The following is a 12,547-nucleotide window of genomic DNA, read 5'->3' on the forward strand; positions in this document are numbered from 1 at the left end:
GGCCCATCGTAACTCTGGAGCTTTAGCCTAGATGAGAAAACTTTTACCTTTATGGTTCGTGTATGGACATAAAGCTGGGTTTTTTTTTTTTTTTTGGTGGGGACAGCAGTGAAATGAAGAGCCATTAAGATAGATTTTCGTTGTTCACTGAAAAACTCTTTTGTATCCTGCATATTTTATATTCTGTGTGACAAGTTTGAAATACTTTCTTCTGTTCTATCATACAAAATCCCAAGAATTGACAAAAACCTTTATGGCCGTAAAGTCCATAAAGGTGACTGAAAGTGAAAACATGTAAGTGGTGTAAAAAATATTTTGGAAAGCACAGTATATTTTCTCAATGTAGATTTTTTTTTTTTAACTTCAAACTAAAATATAATCAGCTCTCCCTTGATTGGTAACCAGGGAACATCCACCTCAGCAATTTGGTTCAGCCTGTTTGATGACAACTCCAACTACTGCAGCCTCCGCAATATCATCACTGGTAAGAATTCAAACACTTGTACACTAGTAAGTATTTCTAGGCCCAGTTTTCTAAGCATCTTTTTAATTTTAATCTCTTCTTTTTTTCTGTCTGAAAAGGAAGTGGACTGGACAAAGCTTCAGGCTTCCTGGAGTTGACCAATGACTGGCTCTGTCTTGGCTGCGAACAGTCGGCCTGTTGAACCTTCCCAAGTCCTAAAATGAGTGTGGAAATTTCAATTATATCATATAATTCAGCAAATCTGTTAAATAAAAGCCTCCTTTGTGTTTTTGTCATTTCACCACTGACCATCTTTACTGTGACAACCATGCTTCCAGGACTAAAGCGGAACAATCTGCTGCACAGTCATAGCTGGAGGTTGGATTTATGATTAGTATTTGAGCTTTAAACCTTTATAAGCTAAAGGGTTCATTAAAAAGTGTGTTCTGTACAATAATATTCTGACATGATGGAAAACCAGAAAGGGCACCAAAAAAATAAAGGTAAAAAAACATGAGGCACTATTAAAATGTAGGTTTTGTACACTAGCAAACATAATGTATTTGTAATTTGTGCACTTTTATAGTGCTCTTTACTTTTCCCTGTCCTGTCTTGATTCTTAGTACAACTCATATTATCAGCATTACATTTGGTTGTATACTGCTAAAAAGGGTTGAAAATTAGGTCTCAACCTATGCTAAAAACTGATATAAAAACGTTATAGTTGTGGAAAAAGAAAATGTCAACCAAGAGTAATGTTGACAAAACTAACCCAAAACATAATTCTAATGGGAACCTCATTGATCTGTAGATCTTAATGCAAAATAAGAGAAAAGCATAACCATACCCCCTCTAGGTCATAACAGTATCAGCATAGCTGCGATACAAAATGACACAAGTGGTTTATTATGGGACAGTCCCTTTAACAGAAGCTCTGACACAAGCAGTCAGTTTTAAGGCATCAATGCAGAGTTTCTCACAAAATGTGTCACATGTATCAAATAAATGTATAAAAATGTATCAAATATTGAGCATATTACAATAGCATAGCATTAATGTAGTATTATTCATTGTGGCACCACACCCAATTATCATTTAATTTAAAGCAATCTTTTTATCATTTCACACACACGCCAGCTTAAGAACACTAAAAAAAATCAACAAATCTTTTTTTTTATTGTTTTTTTATACAGAGCCTGTTGTTCTAGAATAGATGAAGTAATATAGGCATCAATCCAATGTTGTCATCTGGCGCCCTCTGCAGACAGGCATCGTGCAACGTCCATGTGAAAAAATAGATAAATCTGATTGTCTCAATTCAAAGTGGGTAGAAAAAGTTGATGTTTCTGCTTTTTTTTTTTTTTTTGCATCCAATTATACAGATAATAATAATAATAAAAAAATTTAAATAATTGTTGGTTTTAGTCAAGCAATGTCATTATTTTAATATTTTTGCAATCTTCTATAATTCAAGGGTTTAATTAAAGTTTTGTATCCAAGGAAACGTAGCTGATTGCATTGAGTCATTGACTTTGCAGGATTTAGGAAATATATCTGAGAGAGATTCGCTTGCATTGACTCTACAGCAATCCCTCACACTGAGCATGCTTGTAGCGACAGTGGAGAGGAAAACTCCCATGTAACAGCAAAAAAAACTCCAGCAGAACCAGGCTTGGTGTGAGCGGCCATCTGCTGAAGCCAACTGCGGGTTCAAGAGACAGACATTGAATTCGCAGACACACTGTTATGTGGTTCATATAATGTTCCAAAATTTTCCAACACAACTCAGTGCTGTCAGTGAATTTGAAAGGATGCTGGCGAGACAGAGGTTAAAAAAAGAAAATCGATTTCTAATTTCTCCTGCAATTTTCGGTGGCTATTTACCAATAATGTTCAATGATTATTTTACTGACCATGGATTTTATCATAATAATAATAATAATGATAATAATAATACATTTTATTTAACAGCGCCTTTCTTGACACTCAAGCATTTTATTACGAGCATTTGTCCCTGATCAAAAACTTTGAGGGGAAACAATATTCTCCACTTTGTAGATTAGAGTACAGAACGTATTGATAGATAAAAATTAAGTGCTTAAGCAATATACTGTAAGTTATTGTACTATAAGTTACTGTACTATACCTCCATAACTGTACTAAAAGTTATGGAGGTAAAGAAGAAAATCAAATGTAGGGGCCAATCCTCCTATGGGGAACAGGCCAACTGACCCAGGACAGACAGCTACACAGACACACAGAGACAGATACTTTATTAATCCCCACTGGGAAATTCAAGGTTTCAGTAGCTTTCAGCCAGTGTGTCAGTGTGTGAGTGTGTTTGAAGGGGTTGAATAATTGAATGTACAGTAGTATAAAGTGCTTTGATCAAGTCCTCTGACTTCAAAAAGCACTATATAAGTACAGGCCATTTACAATTTACAGACATTGCACACAACCAGCACTAAAAGCAGAAAAATTAATATAAGAAATATTTTACAAAAGACATCGAGACAGTAAAAAATAAAACATAAAAACTACTAGAAAACTAAATACTAAATATAACACATAAACTAAATCAAATATCAACAATCAACTACCTAAAAACAGTGTATCCAAACACAGTTTAGATCAGAGTCCTGCACCGGGCCGGGTAGTTGGTACCCGTATAAAGTGTACATCTACGGGTAGGGAAAAAAAAAACATATTATTTCACGGATGCGGGTATATGAACAAAATATGGGTATCATAGAGTTACAGCATGTATGAAACTTATTTATATTTTCTCATTTATTAATTCTACATCTTAAAAAATAAATTAATTCAAGAATATCCAGATAACAGTATTTTTTTAAGCAATGAAGCAAACTCTACCAATTTACAGCTGTTAATCTGTGAGCGCAGTGCACTCTGGATGTGAGTGTGAGGCAATTATCTTTTCTGCGTCTCTTATTATAAACGGCTGTGTGTTCACTTTGTGATCATGGGTCGTTGCATTTTATTATGTACAGATCCTTGCACTACCGGCCTGGATTTTAATGAGGATAATTGCAGGTAACGGGTCGGGTCTTGGTTCTGAACTCTATGGGTGCGCGTGGACCCAGTTTTGAAAAATCAGACCTATGCAGGATTCTGGTCAAGACCAACTCTAGGAGGGACCACCACCCTCACCCCCACTCCACATTATATATGTTGATATTTTCTCCTTTTATTCACATTTTATTCTGACCCATTACAGATCATTCAGAAAATTCCAATAAGACGAATGACATTTAAAGTCAGTAGATTATTGTGGTTTACCATTATTTTCAAGCCTGGCAATTAATGAGCCATTTTATTGCTAGAATTAACAGTGGGATAACTGATTTTTAGAACTATAAAGTAGGATGTATTCATAGCTTACATTAGCTAAAATGTATATCAAATAGTGAATTCATATTTGTATCCAACAGGCTAGAAGCTATAGAAGTTCATTAGCCATCTGTTATCTAAATGGAGGTGGATGATCCAAGTACAGAAAGAAAAAAACCCTGCTTCCATTAATCAGATTTTAAGCCCCCAGTCTGGATTATCCACCTCTGTAGCTAAAACATGTAGACTAATTTTGCAAAATGTCTCTAGAACACAAAGTCTAATTCTTTCCTGAACAATCTGTTGGCGAGGCACCATTACTCTTTTATATTAAAATACAAGTTACATGTGTTAAACAGATGAATTTAGCACATTCAGGCATCTGGGGATTATATTATAATAATGATAAGCTAGATTTGTGGAAGTACACTATTCTCTTCCTTAAATGTTACTGGAGTTCTTTGCTATTTTCTATTATGTATCACAAAGAAATAGGGTAGCAGAGAATTTACTTTTAGTTGAGATTAGCAAAGTAAAACTAATAGAGTTTAAACATCTCAGATCACTTGCACAGTGTGCATACAGTATGAGAAAAACAAAACAAGAACCACAAGTTATATCCTGAATCAAATCAATTTAATGCTGACAAGGCCTCTGTCTTCTACTTCTTTACTGCACAGTTAACCTGTGTTAGTCATGGTACAAACCAACAATGCTATCACAAAAAGTCACATTGAGAGTCATATGAGCATGTCACCATGAGAAAAACAATCCCTGGATAAATTATGTACTTCAAATTTTTATTTATGTTCTAGTCAGAAGAAGAATGTAGCACAGGCTGCAAAAAACAATGTGTAAAATTATAAGTTTTTACAGATTTTACATTTAGTTCAAGCAGATTTATAGATAGATCTTTCCTGAGGAGGATGCTGTCAACATTTCAGTAAAAATCATTTTAATCGTATTTTGTCTCTACTAATGAAGAGGATGACCTGCAAAGAAAGATAACTGCCCCATGGTAATGGGAATCAGCCTAACTTATTAATGTTTATCAGTATGTCTGCTGCTGTGCTTTAATCCCACCAGGGGCAATTCATTTGAGCAGTACATGAGACAAACAAACAAACAAAAAAAATAAAAAATAAAAAAATAAACAAATAAAAACATGTAATAACATAAAAATAAGATGATTAAAAATGTGACAGGGAGCTTGAGGATCAAAATTAATAAAAGTAAAAACACAAAAAGACAGTAAAAAGACAACAATGATTGTTTTTTTTTTTTTTTAAACACGTCAGGCACCCTTCATAGAATTTAAAAGTCAAGTGGCTGTTGGTATAAAAGAATTTGCATAGTGGTTTGTGTCAATGTGAGGCATTGCATAGCGGTGTCCTGTCCAAAGATAATTCATTTTGAGAACATGTTCTCAAATTGTTCTGCACATTGGTGCAGTGGGTAGCACTGCTGCCTTGCAACGATAAGGTAGCGGGTTCAGTTCTCAGCCCGGGGTCTTTCAGTGTGGAGTTTGCGTCTTCTCGCTTGGCGTCAATGGATTCTTTATGTGCACTCCTGTTTCCTCCTACAGTCCAAAAACATGACTGTTAGGTTAATTGGCTATCTATCTGTGAATTGTTTGTATGTCTCTGTGTTGCCCTACTATAGACTGGCAACCTGTTCAGGTTGTACCCTGCTTCTCGTCCATTGAAAGCTGGAGATAGGCACAGCAACCCTCACAACCCCAGCTGGGATAAAGGGTGATGGAAAATGGATGATCTGATGAAGCTTTTTTTTTTTTCAAATTGTTCAATTGTTCTTGTTCAATCCTATGGTTTTAGAACAGATTTCATAGTATATAAAAGAATGACATGGAGAACAAGTCAGCACAATCGTTCTCACTTGTGTCACCATATAGGAGATTAAAACCTGAGGCTCACTTTGTGACACACAGCTATATTTTAATATAGTCTTGTTCAGACAGAGGACCATGGATGGAGGCTTCCTCAAACTCGTTTCCTGAGAATCTTTTCAATTTTACACCATATGCTCTCCCCATGTTGTCAAGACTAAATACCTAAGTCTACTGATAAAGAAAATATGTTTGGCACAAGTGACTTTATTATTATTTCAGGATTCATCAGTATTAAATTTTGTTAAATTTAGGCCTGATCTGTGTCGTTGCCCTTAATAATGGAATCTGGCACATTATTGTGATGGAAAAGGAAAACAATTATATGGTTTTAGAAATTATAATTTAAAAACTGTGATATACTTTTGTGTTAACATCTTTACACTTCTTTTATCTATTACTGGTACCCTTAAAAAAAATCCAGTCCATTCATTCATGGTTTAATGTGAGAAAGCCAGAGAACCTGGAGAAATGAATGCATCAACCGAGATTAGACTTAGACTTCCTTTATTGTCATTGCACAAAAAAAACACAAGGTAAATCTTGACAACGAAATGTCAATTACTTGGCTAGCAGTGTAACAGAGCTAAGACCTTATTCCTGCACAATAAATATGTTTTCTATGAGTGAGAGCTAGCTATATACACGGTAAGAATATATATATATATATATATATATATATATATATATATATATATATTTATATATATACATACATATATATATTGCACTGAGTTATTGAAGAAGTAACATCAATAAATAAATATTGGACTTAGTTATTGAATATTGCACTGAAGAGTTATTGAAAAAGAAACATTAAATTGATGACAAAACTAAACTAAGGTGCGTGTATTATCCATGTCCATAGGGCGTGGTTTTAGTGATTACATCCAAACTCCATGCCTAGGGCAAATTTTCTGATCGGTTTTATGACAGACTGAGCAGAAAAGGAACCAGAATGGAGTCAGCATGGCTGTAAGCCTGGTCTGGAGCAAGCTATCTGCACAGAATAAAACACCATGACAACTTATGTGTTATTGCTTCCATAAAATCAAGATGAGGCCAGGCTGTCTGGAAAGTCTCTGCTTAATGCCTTTATCATGGTTTCATGATATAGACCATATTAATACTAATAATAATAAAACTAGAAAATATATAACAATAACAAACACTAAGATAAACTGATATAGAAAAACCTTAAAAAACAAGAAAATACAAGAAAACAGAGACATAGAAAGGAACCTAAAATAGAATTTTAAATATTATGACACCCACAAACTGTACTTTATATAAATACTACATGCTACATTTCCATTTACATATTTTCTTTGCCTTCTCCAAGTGCTCTAACTTGTCTTCAAAGAGTTTTCCTTTTACTTTCCCTCTATGAGAGTTTTATAATTCTTTAAGGGCATACTTGAAAGATACTTATTTTAAAGTGCTTTTAATTTCTGTCAGCATTTTGTGTGTTCATTTTTTTTATTTATTTTTTTTATTTAACCTTTATTTAACCAGGAAGTCCCATTGAGATTCAGAATCTCTTTTTCAAGAGAGACCTGGCCAAGGTAGCAGCCAACCCACAAACCCTCATTCTGAGCAAAGCGTCATTTAGTGAGAGTTTAGTAACAGCAAGGAGATAATCTTGAAATAATTTCTGAATTAAAAAGCAAATGACATAAGAAAATGAGAAAAACAGAAATTAGGTTATTTACATTCAGATGTTGCATTTTTTTGATTCATATGAAGGACAGAGGCGTTTGTTGCAGAACTCCTTGTAGCCAGGGAACTTGCTGAGACCACTTTCTATTGTGTGTACAAAGGAGAGATAAATTGAATAATCACACACATACACACTTATGACCAGTGATTTAATCAAAATATAATGTTGATATAATTTACATACCATTAATAACATTTTGGAGGTGGCAGTAAGGCTTTGTTTCTGAAGGAGATAAATTGGTGGCAAGGCCCTGTGCAGGGTTAATAAGCAGCTTTAATTCAGACAAATGCATGCAACTTAAATTGGCATAGCACCTGATTTGATTCCACAACCAAAACAAATAAAAACTGGATACTTACCTTCATTAGGCAGAAATATGGAGATGTAGTTGAACTGAATGTAAAGACGATATTTGCTATTTTACCGAGAAATGGGTAACAACACTCTAATTCAAGATAATAAGGAGCAACCTGTATAACCTGAAAGTAAAACACAAATCATTTAAGGTGTAAATGTGATAAACAGATAATGATACAAATTAATAATAATTCTAAATCCCCACCCAGGATGGTGTAATTACCTTATAATAACACTCCTCCAAAAGAGCACAGGGATAAGGTATCAAAGCCTCCGCCTGTTCCACTTTGTGTGTTGGTGCAAGGAGCCTTAAAAACCCTTTAAAAAAGGAAAAACTAATAAACATGACAAAAAGTCCCAAATATTAAACATAATATGTTATATAATTATAATACTTACCACATTGCTTTGCATGCCGATGGGTCTACAGCTGAAGAAGGCAGAGTATGAAGAAGCAGAAGGAGAGAAAATGCTTGGAGGAAAACTGTAAAACCCATTGCTGCAATGCTTAATGAAACTTTGATGAGCTTCCAGCTTCTTCTGAGCCTGAAAGCCTAAAGAAGAACCTTGTTCTAGTTCTTTAGCTCCTCCCAACCTCAAGCACATCACAAGATTATTTAAAAAGTACAAAAATTAATCACACAGTAGAGTGATTGTTACATCAAGAAAATTCTATTTATGGTGATTATCCATGCAAAAGGTCCAGAAACTCAACTATCAGTTGCTCTGATAGCTAAAAACATTTAACAAAGCAGCTGATACACTTTGCGTACTTCCCATGATTAGCATTTTGAAGTCATAAGATTCAACAGCACATGAACTGACCGTATCAAAATTTCTATTATTGATGAGAAACATGCTTTCTGATGCCGTATTGTTTGAACAAACCACAAGAAAACCATAGAATAAAAAAAATATAGAATCAAAATGGAAACTTATTTTTCTATTGTTGAGATAGCCTGAAAAATCTGAGCACATTATTATCAAAATGCTTTATTGTTAATAAAGATTTTGTAATGGGAACCTAGCTATACTCTATGCTAAAGTGTTGCTGTTACAGTATATCCAACTTTATATCTGAATTAAAGACATTTTTTTCTTCAAAACTATCGTCTTGGATATTTTTCTCATGTATGTTTTTATTATATAAGGAATGGATCTATTCCCTCCTTTCTGGTTGAAATATTTCCCAACCAGAGATGCAGGGAGAAATCATCTTGTGTTTACCCGCCCTGTTTTTCACTCATTCTCTATTTGGAACTAAAGCTTAGATTTTTGATTGGGCCACAACATCTCAAGCAGATATCTGGACTTAGGTCACCACAAATAATAATAAAACTTATGCAGAACTCAAGTGCATATTACCTTAAAATCACAATCTGGAGGCCGGACATTTTCCTATAGAATTTTCTGCTAGAGAACTGAATATGTTCCAAAAAAGGTTAAGAATGGATGAATTAGAGGTCCCCTACATAGCAATGGGTTTGGTATGATAGCGGGAAGGAATCAACTCTATCACTGCATTGATGATTCCTTCCCGTTATCATCACAACCCCCATAGCTATGTAGGACCAAAACATCTCGCCTGGTCAGGCAGGCCAACAATGACCCTAACGACTCCCTTTTCAGCGGCATGGGCCAGTATTGTGTCTTGCAGGTCAACAATGACCTCAAGGACTCCCTAATACTAAGGGGTGAACCTGTTTTTTTTGGTTCGGTTTGCATGTTTTCTAAGCTATAACACGGCTTTTTTTGGGCTACTCTATAAAAGCCTAGAATTCGATGCTAATCCAGACATTGTGAATTGAGATAAGCTTGCTGGATGGAAAGGGAAACGTCTTCAAACTGGGAAAACAAATTCCAGTGGTTTTTTTTTTTTTTTACTTTTTTAACCTTTTTAGGAATGACTATGACCTGGATGACTGAGAGAACTGAGAACTGAACCTATGCTTTCATAGTTTGCAGTAAATATTTGAGGCAAGGCAACCCCAGAGCATCATACTACCTTGATCGTGCCAGTTTAGGGTTCTTTTTCTAAAGCTCATGAAACACAACATATAACCAGAGGCACATCTTCCAAAATGATCCAGTTTGTTTTACTCTGCAGAATGGTTCCCCCAGACTCAACCTTTCCAGACTAACTGTAGTTGCTATTTGTTGTTGATGTCATGAATCTGGCTTTAAAATTAACTTAGCTTTTAATAACATTTGGTTAAAGGGGAACGCCATTTTTTTTTTACATTGTGCCCTTAATTTTACGTTATTACATCATGTTCTACTCACCCATTCTGTATGAGTTTTGTGTCATTTGGAGCTGTTCTGAAGAAATTCCGTTAGGTTATATAAGTAACGTCTTCCTATGGGCAACGATTTGAAGGCACGAACTAAACTATTAATAATTTATTATTTATGGTATGCCAGCATTCATAACATGTAGGTGAATCACTGTCCCCCAGAAATCCTTGGTTATATTTTTTATATTTACATTCTTTAAAAACAACGCGGAGTGTGTATGACGTCATCTGCGCGTGCCGGCTACCATTCATTCATCCTGTCCGCTGAACTGCTGCTAGTTTTACTCACATGCCTGGAAAATGTCTAGTGCTACTACCACAGATGATCTCTCTCTCGAAATGGAATTGAACAACTAAGATTAGCTTGCTGAATATATAAGAGGTATAGCCTGGTGTAATGTACATTGGTTAAATAAAGTTGTTTTTGAAAAAAAAAAAAAAACAGAAGAAAACTCCAGTCCGGTGTGCGGATGACGTCATACGCACTCGGTTTTGTTTTTAAAAGATATAAATATAAAAAATATAACCTCGGATGTCTGGGGGACAGTGATTCACCTACATGTTATGAATGGTGGTGTACCATAAATGATAAATTATGAACAGTTTAGTTTGTGCCTTCAAGTTGTTGCCCATAGGAAGATGTTACTTGGATATAACCTAACAAAATATCTTCAGAACAGCTCCAAATGACACAAAACTCATATGGGTGAGTAGAACATGAAGTAATAACGTAAAATCAAGGGGCCAATGTAAAAAAAATGGTGTTCCCCTTTGATCTCTGCTAATTCATGATTTTAAATGCCCTGGTTGATCCAAAAAAAAGAAACAATAATTAAAAAAACATTTTTTGTATTTAATCTTTGTCTGATATCAGTTTGTCTGAAATTAGCTTTATCTAAGACATTGAAGTCTGACAAAACAGCAAAAGTTTAATACATCTGTAAAAGGGTGTTGTGGCCTAACTAATATGTCTGGGAGGAGGTTCCTTTTAAAAGTCAAAGGCCAGATCTACATTATAACATGCAGCTAGTCCTTACAAAAAAAATAGAAAAATAACTTTATCGTCACGCAATTTCATTATGATCGATTGCTTTGTTTACTTGAAGAAAATTAGTAGAACTTAAGCATTGGTCAGACACTAACCACAAGACTTCTGTCACATACAATAAATCAATTTCAGGGCCATTTCTCCACCTCATGACAAGCTGGGGTATAAATTTACTTGTAGCGCTTTCATTCATTCATATTTTCCTGAGAGAAGAAGCAAACTGAAAAGACAGCGTCTCACTTCAAACGAAACCATGAACACCATTCTGCTGGCCTCTGCTCTGCTTTTAGGACTCTTCAGCTGTTCGGTTGCCTTTGCTGCTCCAACGCCTTTCCCCTTCCCCATACCCTACCATTCATTCTGTGGAACTTTATGGTGAGTGTAACCAACCTTTCTCTGTGCAATCTCTATTACATTTACTTTTTTGTTATTACTATATGTACTAAATCAAATTTCTTTTCCAGGCTGTTTGCCAAACCTTGTGCAGAAATCAGCACTAAAATCACAAAGCAAATCCAAGTCTTCAGCCCTGAATATATGGTAACAGAACAGAAAATGATGAAATAATGAAATTGATGAGCCTTGTGTCATGTTCTTTGATGGTTTGTTTTGCAGCTGATTGCGGCGACGCCTTCAACAATCAAAGCAAACCACACTTCCCCTGATGGCAGTGTTCAGAACATCAGCTTCTCTCTTGGTCCCACCATTCAGAGTGGAGGCTGCAGTGTTTCTGTGAGTATTAAAAAAAAAAAAAAATGTTACTGCTTATTTAAATAAAATGTTTAACATTTGTTTTCATTTTTTTGTCAAATGTGTTATTTTTGATTTTCTAAAAATAGAAAACTGAATCCTAAGGAGAAATATTCTTATTCAGCTTGAACAGTTGAATGTTATTAGTGTTTTAATAGTACACCTAATCCACCCTATAGGCTCTGTCCATCTCTCTTGGGTTCACCAGTCTTCTCGATGATGGCCTGAATTACTGCAACCTGAACAAGCTGCTGTCAGGTGAGTCATTAAAAAATGAAAGAAAGGTATTGATTTCATACGTGCATTTTTTTTTATAACTGAGCTACTTTTTCTTCAATGACGTTCTTCTAGCCAGTGGACTTAACACATCTTCAGGATTCATGGAATTGACAACTGAACTGGCCTGCCTGGGATATGGAACGACTACATGCAAAGTTTAAAGAAAGTGCTTAAGGAGATTGTTAGATGAAATAATTTAGATTTTTTTTTTTTTTTACCTGAAAAGATCAAATTCATTTTTCTTTTACATCGTTGAATCCACTTCAATGTGTATACTTTGAGAAACAAATAAAGCTAGAATATATTTCCTGTGTGCCACTGCTGTCTCATTACTTACATCATCTAGAATGCTATGTATATTATTAAGTTCTTAAAATAT

At 34.9% G+C, this 12,547-nt stretch overlaps 2 long non-coding RNA genes across 2 annotated transcripts; one reads left to right on the forward strand and one right to left on the reverse strand.

Moving 5' to 3' along the window:
* The first annotated feature begins 45 nt into the window (after positions 1-45).
* On the forward strand, positions 46-968 carry LOC107081701. The gene is made up of 3 exons (XR_001481106.1): positions 46-294; positions 406-484; positions 583-968. It is a non-coding gene; the product is annotated as an uncharacterized LOC107081701 (long non-coding RNA).
* Positions 969-6,422: 5,454 nt separating this feature from the next.
* On the reverse strand, positions 6,423-8,337 carry LOC107081688. Its single transcript, XR_001481105.1, has 5 exons — positions 8,197-8,337; positions 8,021-8,115; positions 7,800-7,919; positions 7,624-7,690; positions 6,423-7,523 (listed from the first exon to the last, which is right to left on the reverse strand). It is a non-coding gene; the product is annotated as an uncharacterized LOC107081688 (long non-coding RNA).
* Between the last annotated feature and the right edge of the window lie 4,210 nt (positions 8,338-12,547).

The sequence above is a fragment of the Cyprinodon variegatus genome, unplaced genomic scaffold (genome assembly GCF_000732505.1).
Source record: "Cyprinodon variegatus isolate N-32 unplaced genomic scaffold, C_variegatus-1.0 Scaffold39, whole genome shotgun sequence".
NCBI lineage: Eukaryota > Metazoa > Chordata > Actinopteri > Cyprinodontiformes > Cyprinodontidae > Cyprinodon > Cyprinodon variegatus.